Genomic DNA, 17172 nt, shown 5'->3' on the forward strand with positions numbered 1-17172 from the left:
ATGGTGGTTCCTAGGAACCTGAAGTGGTCCACAGCCGATACAGTGTTGTTGAGGATGGTGAGGGGGGTGTATGGGGGTGGTGTTCTCCGAAAGTCCACCACCATTTTCACAGTCTTGAGTGGGTTCAGTTCAAGGTAGTTCTGACTGCACCAGTGGACCAGCTGATCCACCTCCTGTCTGTATGCAGACTCATCACCATCCTGGATCAGACCAATGACAGTGGTGTCATCTGCAAACTTCAGGAGTTTCACGGACGAGTCCGATGAGGTGCAGTCATTTGTGTACAGAGAGAAGAGGAGTGGGGATAGAACACACCCCTGGGGGGCACCAGTACTTATTGATCTGGATCGGGAGAAGATGCTCCCCAGTCTCACCTGCTGCTGTCGGTCCGTCAGGAAGCTGTTGATCCACTGACAGGTGGAGGCTGGGACGTTGAGCTGTGTGATCTTCTGGTGGAGGATCGCAGAAGGTAAGTAAAACAGTAAAACATTATTTTAATAAAATAATATTTTAAAGAACTATTTACCAATCAAGAAACTGTCCTTTTTGGATAACTGATTCTTAATATTGTGTAACTAGCCATCCTTATTTAAGTAAAATAATATTTAAGGAAATATATTTTCTCAATGAGAAGTTGGTTTGGCTAGCAATAGAAAGTATGTTATTATCAGCCATTTTTGTTACACACATGCTTGAAACACCATTAACACAAATTTTAAGATGTATATGAGCACCAGTGGTGTGTTATGGTTGATCTGTGTTTAAATCACTCATTAAAAATAAAGTTTCATGTAACTTTAAAATAAAAACACAGATCAGGCCTGATTGCAGGTTGTGAAGGCTTGGTAAGGCGTATTCATCACTTCCTGTTTTCGCTGTTGGTGAATTGTTTGGTGTTTGAAGCTCTCTCGTTTGATCTGATTTCTCTCTACTGTGATATCTCTTACTTGTTCTAATACATAAGCACGTTAAAACACTTACTTTCTGTTGCTACTTTTAACATTTGGGGACTCTCCGTGTTTTACACGGTTTTTCTAGTAGTGGTAAAGGGTCGCTAGCTTAGCTTTAGCTCCACCATGGCTACCCGTTCTACTGTTTCTCTCTCTGAGTCTCCTCCTCTCTCCTTCTCTCTGTGTCAGATGTTCAGTTACTCCTCTGCCACCTTTAGTGATAATGGTACGTGTAATAAATGTAGCAATTTTGTAGCTTTGGAGGCGAGGGTGTCGGAATTGGAGGCCCGGCTCCGCGCTGTTGAAAAACCAGCAGATAGCCGAGGCCCCTTAGCCAGCGTGGAGCCATCGAGGGTAGCTCCCCGTAGTAGTCCTCCAGCAGAACCCGCGCAGCCGGGACCTCAGGCCGGCTGGGTGACGGTACATAGAAAGCATAGTCCTAGATCCCAGTCCACAGGTCACCACCAACCCGTCTGCGTTTCTAACAGATTTTCCCCGCTCAGTGACACACCCGCTGAGAAGCCAACTCTGATAATTGGCAGCTCCATAGTCAGAAACGTGGCACTAGAGACACCAGCGACCATAGTCAAATGTCTGCCAGGGGCCAGAACGGGCGACATCAAATCATACCTGAAACTGCTGGCTAAGGTTCAGCGTAAATACAGTAAGATTGTTATTCACGCTGGCGGTAATGACACCCGGTTACGTCAATCAGAGGTCACCAAAGTTAGTGTTGCTTCGGTGTGTAAGTTTACCAAAACATTATCGGTAATTTTCTCTGGTCCCCTCCCCGATCTGACCAGTGACGACATGTTTAGCCGCATGCTGTCATTCAACCGCTGGCTGTCTAGGTGGTGTCCAGAAAACGATGTGGGCTACATTGATAACTGGTGAACATTTTGGGGAAAACCTGGTCTGATCCGGAGAGACGGCATCCATCCCACTTTGGATGGAGCAGCTCTTCTTTCTAGGAATCTGGCCGAATTTATTAGTTCTCCAGAACTCTGACAACCCAGGGTTCAGACCAGGAAGCAGGGTCGTAGTTTAACGCTCCTCTCTGCAGCTTCTGTACTGCTACCCACCCATTACCCTATTAAGACAGTGTCTCGCCCACGGCCAAAATTGAATAGATTAAAAAATATTCTAAAAGGAGGAAATCAGGAAAATCTCATAAAAATAAACACAACTCAGACTGAAAAGAAAAATAAAACAATTAAATGTGGCTTACTGAACATAAGATCTCTCTCTTCAAAGACTTCGCTAGTTAGCGACCTGATTTGTGACAATCAGATTGATTTATTTTGCCTCACAGAAACCTGGCTGCAGCAAGAGGATTATGTTACTATAAATGAGTCAACTCCTAATAATTATTTAAATTTTCACATTCCTCGAAATACTGGGTGAGGAGGAGGAGTAGCAACCACCTTTCAGTCCAATTTATTGATTAGTCCCAGACCAATCAATAGCTACAACTCTTTTTAATAGCTGGGTGAGCTTCCACCAGAAGAAGATGATTACTTCATCCTCAGCAAGTGAGACAACATTGGAAATAACTGCAGAACCTGATTTGTGTTTGGACTGTTTTGATCCTGTGAAGCTTCCTGAGTTATCAGAAATATTAGCTTCATCTAAACCTTCAACTTGTATATTAGACCCAATCCCAACCAAATTATTTAAGGAAGTGTTCCCTCTGATTACCAGCCCCATTTTAGATATGATTAATCTATCTTTAGTAAATGGATCAGAACCACAGGCTTTTAAGTTAGCTGTAATTAAACCTTTACTTAAGAAACCTTCGCTTGATCGAGATGATTTAATAAATTACAGACCTATATCCAATCTTCCATTCTTATCTAAAATTCTTGAGAAAATAGTTTCTAATCAAATGTGTGAACATTTATACAGCAATGACCTGTTTGAAGAGTTTCAGTCAGGTTTCAGAGCTCATCATAGCACTGAAACAGCTCTGCTGAAAGTCACTAATGATATTCTTATGGCCTCAGATAATGGACTTGTGTCTGTTCTGGTTCTGTTAGATCTCAGTGCTGCATTTGATCCAGTCGACCATAATATTCTCTTAGAAAGGCTGGAATATGCTGTAGGGATCAGGGGAACAGCGCTAGGCTGGTTTAAATCTTATCTGTCTGACAGATTCCTGTTTGTTCATGTAAATGATAAATCATCTTTAAACTCCAGGGTTAATTGTGGAGTACCACAGGGTTCAGTACTTGGGCCAATTCTCTTTACTATATATATGCTTCCAATAGGTCAAATTATCAGGCAGCATAGGATACATTTTCACTGTTACGCTGATGATACTCAGCTTTACTTATCCATAAATCCTGATGAGCCCAACCAGTTAGATAGACTACAAGCATGTCTTGAAGATATAAAAACTTGGATGTCTTTAAATCTTTTGCTTCTAAATTCAGACAAGACAGAAGTTGTCGTCTTTGTGTAGCAGGGAAAGAACAAAGACAGACATTTTATTTATATTTTTTTTCTTTATTTATTTTCTATATAATTTATCTTCATATAGAATGTATGGTGTGTTTATTTCACCAAAATATGTGTTTTGTTTTAGGTGTTAAAGTTTGTTTGTATTGGGAGTTTTATTTTTTGGCATCACAGTGCCCTCTAGTGGTTTATATGGTATGGGCTGTATTATCTGCTATCTCTCGCCAGTCTGCATTGTACGTGGCTGGGAGAGGTAGGTTTCCGACGGGATTTCAGTGCTGTAATGTCATTTATGTTGCGTACGGTTATTCCTACATGATCAGTATTATAAATGTTTGTAAAAATAGTGGTTTTGGGTGACTTGTTAAGTTTCTAGGATGAATTCTGAAAGCACCAGATAGCTAACAAGCTAGTCATGTGCATGTTAGCGCTCTCCTTTTCATCCTCACATGGAGTAGATTTTGTATTTTAATTTATATCTTTTTCATGTTAGGCTTGTTCCAACGGTGAGGATTGACTCTCCATTTGTGCTCTTTATTATTTTTGTGAAGGCTGCAATAAAGTGCCCAAAAGAGCCGGTTGTCAGTATCCTCCTTAGAGTGTCGTGCACCTGAACACAACGCAGTGTGGCTGGGACTGCAGACTGTTCCGGCTACATTTGGACCGGAGTCTTTAAAAAAGAAACTGCTTAGTCAATTACTTAACCTGGATGGCATTAAATTGACCTCCGGTAATAAAGTAAAAAACCTTGGTGTTAACTTTGACCAGGACATGTCATTTAAATCCCATATTAAACAGGTTTCTAGGATTTCCTTCTTTCACCTCCAGAACATTGCCAAAATTAGAAATATCCTATCTAGGAGTGACGCTGAAAAACTAGTCCATGCATTTGTTACTTCAAGGCTGGACTATTGTAATTCTTTACTATCAGGATGTCCACAAAATGCAGTTAAAAACCTTCAGCTGATTCAAAATGCTGCAGCAAGAGTTCTGATGAAAATTAAAAAGAGAGATCATATTTCTCCTATTTTAGCTTCCCTTCATTGGCTCCCTGTTAAATCCAGAATATAATTTAAAATTCTCCTCCTCACATATAAAGCCCTTAATGATTTAGCTCAGAATCAGAATCAGAATCAGAATCAGAATCAGAATCAGAAAAGCTTTATTGCCAAGTACGTTTTTGGACATACAAGGAATTTGTTTTGGCTCCATCATACATCAGAGATCTGATTGGTCCATATGTTCTCAGACTGCAGGTTTACTGGTGGTTCCTAGAGTCTCTAGAAGTAGAATGGGAGGCAGATCCTTTAGTTATCAGGCTCCTCTCCTGTGGAACCACCTCCCAGTTTTAGTCCGTGAGGCAGACACCCTGTCTACTTTTAAGGCTAGGCTTAAAACTTTCCTTTTTGATAAAGCTTATAGTTAGAGTGGCTTAGGTTATCCTGAGCTATCTCTGTAGTTATGCTGCTATAGGCTTAGGCTGCTGGAGGACATAATGACCACTTTCACACACTCTGCTACATTCTCCTACTACTCTCCAATTTTGCATTTTTTGCTGTTATTTCAGCTTTTAACTTTGTTCTCTCTTTTCTCTTCCTTGAAGCTACACCTGGCCTGGCTCTGTATCTACCTGAGACACCTTTCTGGAGAGGGGCATCGTCCTAGCTTCTGCTGGCAACAACTTACTGATCACCCTCTACCAGTGATCCACATGACCCTGTCTTTTAGTGTTTAACCCTTTCTCTCTCCTAGACATGGCTACTGACTGAGCTTCTACTGTAACTAACTCTATGTTCTCTCTTTCAGACTCTAACCTTGAAAACTGGCTCAGAGTTTATCTGTTCTTTCTTTCTAGGTGAAACGACTAAAGGAGCTACATCCATTAACATTTACTTTTCCTTCCCATAGAAAGTACTCCTGGATCAGTGCTTCTTTGTTCTCTTTGTGCCTCTGCTCTGTTCTCTCTAACCTCCAGTCGGTCGTGGCAGATGGCCGCTCACACTGAGCCTGGTTCTGGTTCTGCTGGAGGTTTCTTCCTGTTAAAAGGGAGTTTTTCCTCTCCACTGTCGCTACATGCATGCTCAGTATGAGGGATTGCTGCAAAGTCAACACCAGTGACTGTCCACTGTCTCTACATGCTCATCCAGGAGGAGTGAATGCTGCAAGTCACTGACTGGATGCAATCTGCTGGGTTTCCTTAGATAGAAAAACTTTTTATCCAATTTGAATAAATAACTGAATCTGACTGAACTGTTCAATGGTTAGGATTAATTGGAATGTATGAACCTGACTGTTGTGAAGAGCCTTGAGACGACATGTTGTGAATTGGTGCTATATAAATAAACTGAATTGAAGCAAATACACTAGCCTCAAGGCTTAGAAACCTGATTGCATTAGCTTCACCAGGTAGCCATTTCAGAAAGCCAGGTAGCCGTTACCCTGAGTCAAGTTACCCCGGCAACGTACTCCATGAACCAACCCTGCTCGGTAGCAGGGTTTATTAAACTAACCCTCGGTTTGGTCTACTTTCTATCTGAGGCCTGGAACAAGGACAGTTTTAGAAATGGAGGAGACATTGGAGCGCTAATACTCTGCAGAAATTTACATCAGGAGAGGGTGATCAGAACATGATTAAATGTCTTATTTTTTTCTGGATAAATATATTTTCAAACCTTACCATTATTCTCCACAATCAATAATTTATCTCAATAATATTCTCAGTTCTTGTTTTGTTTGTATAACCTGCATGTCTACCCTTTATCTTATTAAGTCATGATCCAATCTTTAACTTATTACTCATCATTAATTGCATAATTAATGTCGAGGATTCAACTTTAAGTCTGTCTAATCATACTCACGCATTGACTTGGTCTCTGCCACGCTAACTCTCGCTGTTTTGCAGCAGCAACAGTTTTGTTTTTTCTTAAATATGTGCCGATGTTCTCCATATGCCGTCATCAATATTTCTATTTGCAACAGCGAGAAATACTCACTTCAAGGCTTCTTATTTCCTCCCGTTGCCATGGTGAATCATGTTATCTGCCTGCCATTGATGAGGGCTTCTTATATACTCGGACTCGTGCTGAACTCAGAGTTGAGTAACCCAGCTGTTACCCCCTATTCTGAAACCAAAACCCTGTGTATGACTGATCAGAGTAGGTCTACTCAGGGTACGTGCTTTCTACTCAGAGCTTGTAAACCCCGCTTCCTGAAACGGGGCCCGGGTAGCCATTTTACCACCACAAACAGAGCAAACCACCATAAAATAAACAACATTTAGATTGTCTCACCCTAAACTAATTTCCTCTGCCCAGACACCACCTCTTACATGAACCATTCTGGAGAACAGAACTGAAGAAAGGTCCAAAGGTAGCTGGTTTGTGTAGCAAAGGTGGCCCAGTCTGGCCACATGGTGGGCAGCGAATGAAGAAGAAGCAAAGAAACGTGGCTGCTTTCAGAAGGACTGTGGGGGTAATCCTACTGAAATGGGGGTAGCTACCCGGACTGGCACACGTTAGGCATGCAAAGCTGCGGCTCCAGACCATGGGGAAAACTGCTTGGATTAGAGACATCGTCTCTTCTGCGGAACTTCTGGCTCAGATCGCTTTTCTGCAGAAACACAGAAAGGTTAAGGACAAATTGTCTTAATTACCACTTTCACATGAATGCTAGATTTCTTGAACAGCTGAATATACTTAACGTTTAGTTGTTCTTTAATTGGTGGGTACACAAACACCAGATCGTAGTCAACTCTGGAAGCAAGTTTGAAGAATTAGTCCATCTTGCCAGAATGTGGGACATTCATGCGAGCTTTCTCCCGTCTCTGGGGAGTTGCATGGCTGGAGAGCCAGGCGGAGAAGGGATAGTGGTTTTGTTAGTGGCTACATGACACCACGAGGACTCCAACTGTGACTCCTCCTTCCTGGGCTGGAATAAAGGTAGGTTAGCGGTGTATTTAAAGCTGCAGAGTTTCCTACCAGTCTCTTGCTGTATGTTTCAGTTCATGTTTCATGTCATTGCTGGGCCACAACAACAGCTAGTAAGCCTTTCTATAAATTTGACGAGAAGAGATTTGAGAATATGAAGAGAAGATTTGTTTGAGCATAAGAAGGTCACACAATATAAATACGCCATTCACTATCAGGAAGAATGAGAATATGCTGAGAGCTGATTCTATAGCTCAGAAGCTGCTAAGTAATAATCATAATGATTTCTTGAAGGAAGTAAAAAAGGGAATCAGGCTATACACATGCTGGCTGACAATAAGGCATGTGGGATAGACTATATACATCAGAACACTTTTAATTTGCAAGTGCAAAGCTTGCTTTAAGTGCTTTCTGCTTCACAAGGTTTCTGTGCCATGGTTTGTTACCAGAGACGATGTTTTCTGTCCTGCTAGTTCCAGTTATCAAGCATAAAGCAGGCAAAATGCATAGTTGGAAAACTACAGGCCTATAGCTCTTTTAGCATATCTAAAGTATAAGAAATAATTTAGCAATTTAGGATAACTGATTTGATCACCTCTAGGGAGACCCAGTTTGGTTTTAAAACTAAACTGATTTTTGTTCATTCGTTCGTTCGTCGTCTTCCGCTTATCCAGGACAGGGTCGCGGGGGCAGCAGACTCAACAGAGACGCCCAGACGTCCCTCTCTCCAGACACCTCCTCCAGTTCCTCCAGGGGGAGCCCAAGGCGTTCCCAGGCCAGCCGAGAGACATAGTCCCTCCAGCGTGTCCTGGGCCGTCCCCTGGGCCTCCTCCCGGTGGGACATGCCTGGAACACCTCCCGAGGAAGGCGTCCAGGAGGCATCCGGTATAGATGCCCGAGCCACCTCAACTGGCTCCTCTCGATGTGGAGGAGCAGCGGCTCTACTCCGAGCTCCTCCCGGATGGCCGAGCTCCTCACCCTATCTCTAAGGGAGTGCCCGGCCACCCTACGGAGGAAGCTCATTTCAGCCGCTTGTATCCGTGATCTCGTTCTTTCGGTCATGACCCAAAGTTCATGGCCATAGGTGAGGGTAGGAACGTAGACCGACCAGTAAATTGAGAGCTTTGCTTTTCGGCTCAACTCTCTCTTCACCACAACGGACCGGCACAGCGCCCCCATTACTGTGGCAGCTGCACCGGTCCGTCTGTCGATCTCCCGCTCCATTCTTCCCTCACTCGTGAACAAGACCCCAAGATACTTAAACTCCTCCACTTGAGACAGGAACTCCCCTCCAACCTGAAGAGGACAAGCCACCCTTTTCCGGTCGAGTACCATGGCCTCGGACTTGGAGGATCTGATCCTCATCCCAGCCGCTTCACACTCGGCTGCGAACCGCCACAGCGCATGCTGTAGGTCTTGGCTAGAGGGGGCCAGCAGGACCACGTCATCCGCAAAAAGAAGAGACGAAATCCACTGGTCCCCAAACCAGACCCCCTCCGGCCCTTGGCTGCGTCTAGAAATCCTGTCCATAAAAGTTATGAACAGGACCGGCGACAAAGGGCAGCCCTGCCGGAGTCCAACATGCACTGGGAACAGGTCCGACTTAGTGCCGGCAATGCGGACCAAACTCCTGCTCCGCTCGTACAGGGACCGGATGGCCCCTAATAAAGGGCCCCCGATTCCATACTCCTCTAGCACCCCCCACAGGGCATCACGAGGGACACAGTCGAATGCCTTCTCCAGGTCCACAAAACACATGTGAACCAGTTGGGCAAACTCCCATGAACCCTCGAGCACCCTGTAGAGGGTATAGAGCTGGCCCAGTGTTCCACGGCTGGGACGAAAACCACACTGTTCCTCCTAAAGCCGAGGTTCGACTATCGGTCGGACTCTCCTCTCCAATACCCTGGCGTAGGCCTTACCAGGGAGGCTGAGGAGTGTGATCCCCCTGTAGTTGGAACACACCCTCCGGTCCCCCTTCTTATAAAGGGGGACCACCACCCCAGTCTGCCAGTCCAGAGGCACTGTCCCCGACCGCCACGCAATGTTGAAGAGGCGTGTCAACCATGACAGCCCTACAACATCCAGACACTTGACGTACTCAGGGTGGATCTCATCTACCCCCGAAGCCTTGCTACCGCGGAGCTTTTTAACCACCTCGGTGACTTCAGCCTGGGTGATGAAAGAGTCCAACCCCGAGTCCCCAGCCTCTGTTTCCACCAGGGAATGCGTGATGGCAGGATTGAGGAGATCCTCGAAGTACTCCTTCCACCACCCGATAATGTCCTCAGTCGAGGTCAGCAGTCTCCCGCCCCCACTACAAACAGTGTTGGCAAAGCACTGCTTCCCCCTCCTGAGGCGCCGGACGGTTTGCCAGAATCGCTTCGAGGCCAACCGGTAGTCCTTCTCCATGGCCTCACCGAACTCTTCCCGGGCCCAAGTTTTTGCCTCTGCCACAGCCCGGGCCGCAGCACGCTTGGCCTCACGGTACCCGTCAGCCGCCTCAGGAGTCCCACAAGTCAACCACAGCCGATAGGACTCCTTCTTCAGCTTAACAGCATCCCTTACTGCCGGTGTCCACCACCGGGTTCTGGGATTGCCGCCACGACAGGCACCGCAGACCTTACGGCCGCAGCTATGGGCAGCAGCATCGACAATAGATGCAGAGAACATGGTCCACTCGAAGCTCTCCCGGAGGTGGGAGTTGAATACATCCCTGGCCGAGGGCTCCGCCAGGCGTTCCCAGCAGACCCTCACTATGCGCTTGGGCCTGCCAAGTCTGTCTGGCTTTCTCCTCCTCCAGCGGATCCAACTCACCACCAGGTGGTGATCAGTGGACAGCTCAGCCCCTCTCTTCACCCGAGTGTCCAAAACATGCGGCCGAAGGTCTGATGATACGACAACAAAGTCGATCATCGACCTCCTGCCTAGGGTGTCCTGGTGCCAAGTGCACTGATGGACACCCTTATGTTTGAACATGGTGTTGGTTATGGACAATCCGTGACTAGCACAGAAGTCCAATAACAAAACACCACCCCCAGTGGGCCCACCACCTGCAGGGGGAACCGTGAGGGACCGGTGCAAAGAGGATTGGGTGGCGGACGAAGGTGGAGACCTCAACGGCCCGATCCCCGGATGCTTAGGCTGGCTCTAGCTACGTGGAATGTCACCTCGCTGGGGGGGAAGGAGCCTGAGCTTGTGCGGGAGGTCGAGAGATATCGACTAGAAATAGTCGGGCTCACCTCCACGCACAGCGTGGGCTCTGGAACCCATCTCCTTGAGAGGGGTTGGACTCTCTTCTACTCTGGAGTGGCCCACGGGGAGAGGCGGCGGGCTGGTGTGGGTTTGCTTGTTGCCCCCCAGCTCAGCCGTCTCGTGTTGGGGTTTACCCCAGTGGATGAGAGGGTTGTATCCCTGCACCTTCGGGTTGGGGAGAAGTCTCTGACTATCATTTCAGCCTACGGGCCGAGTGGTAGTGCAGAGTACCCGGCCTTCTTGGCGTCCCTGTCGGGGGTGCTGGATAGTGCCCCTCCCGGGGACTCCATTATTCTGCTGGGGGACTTCAACGCCCACGTGGGGAACGACAGTGACACCTGGAGAGGCGTGATCGGGAGGAATGGCCTCCCCGATCTGAATCCGAGTGGTCCAAAGACATGCCTGTTAGGTTAATTGGTCTCTCTAAATTGCCCTTAGGTGTGTGCATGGTTGTTTGTGTGTTGCCCTGCGATGGACTGGCGACCTGTCCAGGGTGTACCCCGCCTCTCGCCCATTGCCTGCTGGAGATAGGCACCAGCTCCCCCGTGACCCACTATGGATGGCATAAGCGGTAGAAAATGACTGACTGACTGATTTTTGTATTTATTTTTAAAAAGAAACATTGAAAAAGTATTAAAGAAGGAGCTCTTCAGTTCTATTGTTTTAGTGATGCATCTAAAGCTTTTGATTGTCTAAATACCAGTAAGCTGTCTTTTAAACTTAGTCATTGAGGGGTACCTCTCTACATGGTGAGACTCCTGGCTTACTGGTTTGCTCACCAGACTATGCAGGTAAAATGGGGCCATAATGTTTCATCCCCATTTGGTGTCAGTAAAGGTGTTGGAGGAGTCTGATCACCTGCTGTTTTTAGTTTGTATATGGATAAATTCTCAGAGACTGAAACACATGTAACACTGGATGTTTTATTGGCAGTCTTTCATCGAATCAAATTATGTATGCAAATGATCTTGTACAATGCCTGTGAGAATGCTGCTATGATCTGTAGACCAAAAGGGGACAAATATTAACATTGTCCAAAATTCAAACAATCAGATAAGATAGTTGGTGTCAGTAAGGGAAGGAAGTTGTACGGTCAGGCAAACATTTTCTCACCAAAATTCAATTTGTGCTCGGCTGAGATCAACATTTGTCCTTTCAAAGCATCCTGCATGCCACTACAGGGGTTGGACAATGAAAGTGAAACACCTGTCATTTTAGTGTGGGAGGTTTCATGGCTAAATTGGACCAGCCTGGTAGCCAGTCTTCATTGATTGCACATTGCACCAGTAGAGCAGAGTGTGAAGGTTCAATTAGCAGGGTAAGAGCACAGTTTTGCTCAAAATATTGAAATGCACACAACATTATGGGTGACATACCAGAGTTCAAAAGAGGACAAATTGTTGGTGCACGTCTTGCTGGCGCATCTGTGACCAAGACAGCAAGTCTTTGTGATGTATCAAGAGCCACGGTATCCAGGGTAATGTCAGCATACCACCAAGAAGGACGAACCACATCCAACAGGATTTACTGTGGACGCAAGAGGAAGCTGTCTGAAAGGGATGTTCTGGTGCTAACCCAGATTGTATCCAAAAAACATAAAACCACGGCTGCCCAAATCACGGCAGAATTAAATGTGCATCTCAACTCACCTGTTTCCACCAGAACTGTCCGTCGGGAGCTCCACAGGGTCAATATACACGGCCGGGCTGCTATAGCCAAACCTTTGGTCACTCATGCCAATGCCAAATGTCGGTTTCAATGGTGCAAGGAGCACAAATCTTGGGCTGTGGACAATGTGAAACATGTATTGTTCTCTGATGAGTCCACCTTTACTGTTTTCTCCACATCCAGGAGAGTTACGGTGTGGAGAAGCCCCAAAGAAGCGTACCACCCAGACTGTTGCATGCCCAGAGTGAAGCATGGGGGTGGATCAATGATGGTTTGGGCTGCCATATTATGGCATTCCCTTGACCCAATACTTGTGCTAGATGGGCGCGTCACTGCCAAGGACTACCGAACCATTCTTGAGGACCATGTGCATCCAAAGGTTCAAACATTGTATCCTGAAGGCGGTGCCGTGTATCAGGATGACAATGCACCAATACACACAGCAAGACTGGTGAAAGATTGGTTTGATGAACATGAAAGTGAAGTTGAACATCTCCCATGGCCTGCACAGTCACCAGATCTAAATATTATTGAGCCACTTTGGGGTGTTTTGGAGGAGCGAGTCAGGAAACGTTTTCCTCCACCAGTATCACGTAGTGACCTGACCACTATCCTGCAAGAAGAATGGCTTAAAATCTCTCTGACCACTGTGCAGGACTTGTATATGTCATTCCCAAGATGAATTGATGCTGTATTGGCTGCAAAAGGAGGCCCTACACCATACTAATAAATTATTGTGGTCTAAAACCAGGTGTTTCAGCTTCATTGTCCAACCCCTGTATATACTGCACACTTGGGTCAGATTATAAAAGGCAAATCTGAAAAGACTTCAAATTGCCTACAATGATGTACTGAGAGTACTTCTAAAGGGACAGAACAAGAAAAATGTTTGTGACACCTGGAGTCAGTACTCTGCAGGCTGCGTGTAGAAACCTGATGAATACGTTTATGCACTATTTAAATAAATCTGAGAATAAAATTATCATGGCTTTAGTAAACCCACAGTTGAGCGCTACATCAGAACCAGAAAGAAACCTCAAATCTGAAGTGTGTGCACAACTTCCATGGGAGACCGAGCTTCTCTAAACGTTCCCGTTCAGCGGCCAGACCCAGAGACGCTGGTATATCTCTGGGCAGCTCCTGATCACCCTCCCACTTGGAGGAGCGCATCCTCCCTCCATTGTAGCTACCATGGTTGAACTGAAAGCAGCTGCTGCAGATTCTTGAACCGCTGACGAGCGGCTGTAAGAATTAGTGAAAGCTGCTCCTCCCGCACCATCCAGGGGGTGCAGGATCAGCGAGACCAGGGGGAAGGCGTAAAGGAGCATCTGTGGCCATGAACTGTGACCAAGGCATCCACTCCTAATGGTGGATCCTCCCGTGGGCTCAGTGAGAACCACACTGTGCATTCTCCCGTGTCACTGCAGTCAAATCTGCTCCAGACCTGAGAGATCAGGTTGGGATGGAGGCACCAGTCTTCATGTCGGGGACCCTCCTGGACATGATGTCCGCTCCTCTGTTCAGGACCCCGAGGATGTAAACTGCTGTGATGGTATGTTCATGTGTTCCCAGCATAGCAGCTGTCTACCGATGTTAACGTCTGAGCTGAGCGTATTCCTACTTGTCGGTTTATGAAGGCTGCTGACACTCTGTTGTCTGTGTGGATCAGAACGTGCTGATCCCGCACCAGAGGAGCAAAGCCCTGTGTCACTTTCCACAGAGTAAGTAGCTCCAGCACGCGAAGGGATAAACCCACTAGCGATAGCCTTAAAGGGCTAGACCCAGATGAAATAGAATTACAGATTGTATTTAGGCTGTTATATAAATTACAGTTCTGCTATTGACATGCAACTTAAGGCTTGTCATTCATTTTTCTTCCATTTGAAATCCTTCTTCTGATCCCCTAATCTTTTCCTGTCCACCATTTTTACTTTCACATTACTTCCTCTCCCATTTTAATGTTCTTCAGCTAATTGTCACAAACTTTTCTCTTTTTCCAGTTTCTTGAGCTTCTTCTGCTGCGTTCATTCAGCAGATCAGCAGTCTCACAACCATTTTGCAGCTTTGACTCATTTTCTCTGCTTTTTTCAAGGCTGTCAGAATAGCCACGGTGCTTATGTTTTAATGTATTTTTTAACTAGTCTTAACATAGCTGCCAAGCAAACATTTAGGCTAATCTTGTTTTTTACACATCTGCAGCCAGCTGCAGTTATTCTGTTCGTTTCATTTCTTTGTAGAGTGCAGATCAAGCAGAATGTGGGAATAGTTTTTTTCCAGATAATAAAAAATAATTAACTTGCAATCCCACCAAAAAAACAGAGCGTTTATTTAAATAATTTAAAACCGTTGGTTTTCAGGTCCTTTCTTTGGGACCTTTTGTTTTACATCATCAAAGCATTTCTTTGTTTCATTGCACATAATTAAACTGAAATCTACACTGGACAGCAGTTTCCAAGGACCAGAATAAATTAAATGTTGTTTTAATTAATCTCAAAAAGTATTATTTGACATAGATCAGGGCTAGATGGTGTATCTTGTGTAATCTTTTAAGTTTCAAAAGAGTCCATCTGCTTCAGAAGATACCAAATTAAATCAATAAGTAGCAGTACCATGTGTTGTCTGAATTAATAAAATTAAATGAGAACAATTATATTAACGATATCTTAGTTTGTTATCTGGTACCCCCTTTTATGTCTGTTGCTTTCCATAACGAAAGGCCTTTTCAAGTTTTGAATGACAGCATTAACAAATGTTAAATGTGACTTGTAAAACCTGCATTTGCCGACTCTTAATGACCCCTGATTTTCTGTTTTTCAGGAACTCAACCATCTTCTTAAATGACTTTATGACCGTTTGTCAAGTTGGCCTAATAGGGTTTGTCTTGATCTGGAATTTTGTGCGTTGTCAGGAGTTGGTTATTCTCAATGGTATCTCAAACCTGCTTGAGATCTTACCAGGAACCTGCAGCCAAAATAAAAAGGAAACAAATTAAAGCCGCTCACAACAAAGAAGCGACTGGTCATCTGAACGAGCTTATTTCTGAGAAATACACAGAACACCTTATTTCTTCAGGCTTATCTGTGGCATGTATTGCACAGCTGTTGGTGGTATCTAGAATCAGCCCCAGGTGTATGACTGAATGGGGTTTAAGTGTGAATCATCAAAGGTGTACAGACATATGTTTAATACTAACACTAGAGTGTCCTGATGTATGCAAAACCTCTGTTCCTTGTGTATACACATTAATAAAAAATGAAACAGACTTTTAAGTTATATGATCAAGACTTTATTTTAGTTTTTCCAAGTTGCAGAATGGTTTCCAAGAGTAAAGCAGTTTGATCATTTTTACAGTTTTTTACAGAACTCGGATCTCGAGGTAAATATCTCTTTACTGCAGTTTTTTTTGTTTGGTACAGAAAGCAACAGTTGTTCAGTTGTGTAATTCTTCATTTCTTTGTTTTCTTTAGCTGTCATTGTTAAGTCATGTAAAAAATGAGGAACTGATTGCCTTATACTCAATAAAATAAAACAATCTTAGAAGTGTAAAAATATACACAAATTTGGGCACATGTATTGGCTGTGGCATCTTGACATCTCAGGGGTCCCACCTATAGAAGGTAATGTTGAATGTGGCCAACAGGGGGCACAAATTTGGCTAAAGTAAAAAGATCAAAATAAAACCGCGCTTAGACAGAATTAATATAAACACAGATAAATAAAAACTATTAAAAGCAACCAAAACAGACTGATTTTAAACAGAGATATTTAAGTTTATTTCAATGTGTAGCTTCTATCGATGTTTGCTTTCCTCTGTGTTTTATGGAGACCCTGTCCCAAAGCTCGTACTTCCACCCTTGCGTCCCTGAATTGCGCGTTCGAGTGCGTAGTGGGTCCCAATTCTCCTTAGTCCCACCCCCTTTGTGCCCTCAATCCACACTTTGGCGTGCATCTAAGCGGACTTCGCTGAAGTATATTACCCACAATTCACTGAGCAAAAACCAATCACAACCATCAATGTAATCAACCATCAAATCAGAATAAGAACTGCGTAAACTTTAGACAACAAGCCGACAAACATATTTTTACTGGTTTTTCAGGCTCAACATTGAACCAGTGGCTTCAGAGTGATTCTGAGCAGTCAGTAGGTCATAACACTGTTGAGGTAAAATAATTCCACCAGATATCATAATACAGCCTCAACAACCCAGTCCAGATGTCGTGAGAAAGAACAGATGAAGAGCAGGAAATTAAGATTAACACAAGTTTAATTTGGTAAATGCTAAGTCCAATAATTCCCAATGCATACTGAATACAAAAGAATGGTACAGAGAGAAAAAGAGTTTACCAAAGGGTCCTCTGACAGAGACTCAGTCAGCAAAACGAGGCTGTATCACCGAGTGCTCTGTCTTACAATAAATGTTAAAACCTTTTATACCTTTTGCTTCAAAGCTTACTGACTGACCCTCCCCTCCAAGAATTATTACAAAGTCTGTGTCGGCGCTGTAAATTAGCCAACCCCATTGTGAGTACTTTATTATCTATACCATGCCCAACAGCCGACATTTATTCCTTTACTGCCCATACAGCCTGGCATTTACTGCTCACAACTGCAACCTAACCTGGACTTCACCCTTGCTCCAGCCTGAGGCCTGCTGTGACCCTGTGACTTCTCTCCCTAAGGGTCACACATGTTAAATCTCAGCTTTATGGTTATACATGCGAACTGAACTAATAGCATGAAAGTACATGATTTTAATTCTCAACACCAATGAAGTTATCTTTCAAACAAACACTGGCGCAGCGAGAGTCTGCTGTATTAAGCCTCCTTCGCTTCCTGTACTTTTACCTCCTCAAAACAATTGCTTGTTGCAGTTTTAAAATAGTTTTTTTTAGCAGCAAGACTGTGGAAACAGCGC

The 17172-nt window shown here is 44.6% G+C and overlaps 1 long non-coding RNA gene across 1 annotated transcript; it reads right to left on the reverse strand.

Annotated features, from left to right (window-relative positions):
• Positions 1-392: 392 nt before the first annotated feature.
• LOC124867772 lies at positions 393-7215 on the reverse strand. Its single transcript, XR_007038144.1, has 3 exons — positions 7108-7215; positions 6698-7016; positions 393-449 (listed from the first exon to the last, which is right to left on the reverse strand). It is a non-coding gene; the product is annotated as an uncharacterized LOC124867772 (long non-coding RNA).
• Between the last annotated feature and the right edge of the window lie 9957 nt (positions 7216-17172).

This window comes from Girardinichthys multiradiatus, chromosome 5 (genome assembly GCF_021462225.1).
Source record: "Girardinichthys multiradiatus isolate DD_20200921_A chromosome 5, DD_fGirMul_XY1, whole genome shotgun sequence".
Taxonomy (NCBI): Eukaryota; Metazoa; Chordata; class Actinopteri; order Cyprinodontiformes; family Goodeidae; genus Girardinichthys; species Girardinichthys multiradiatus.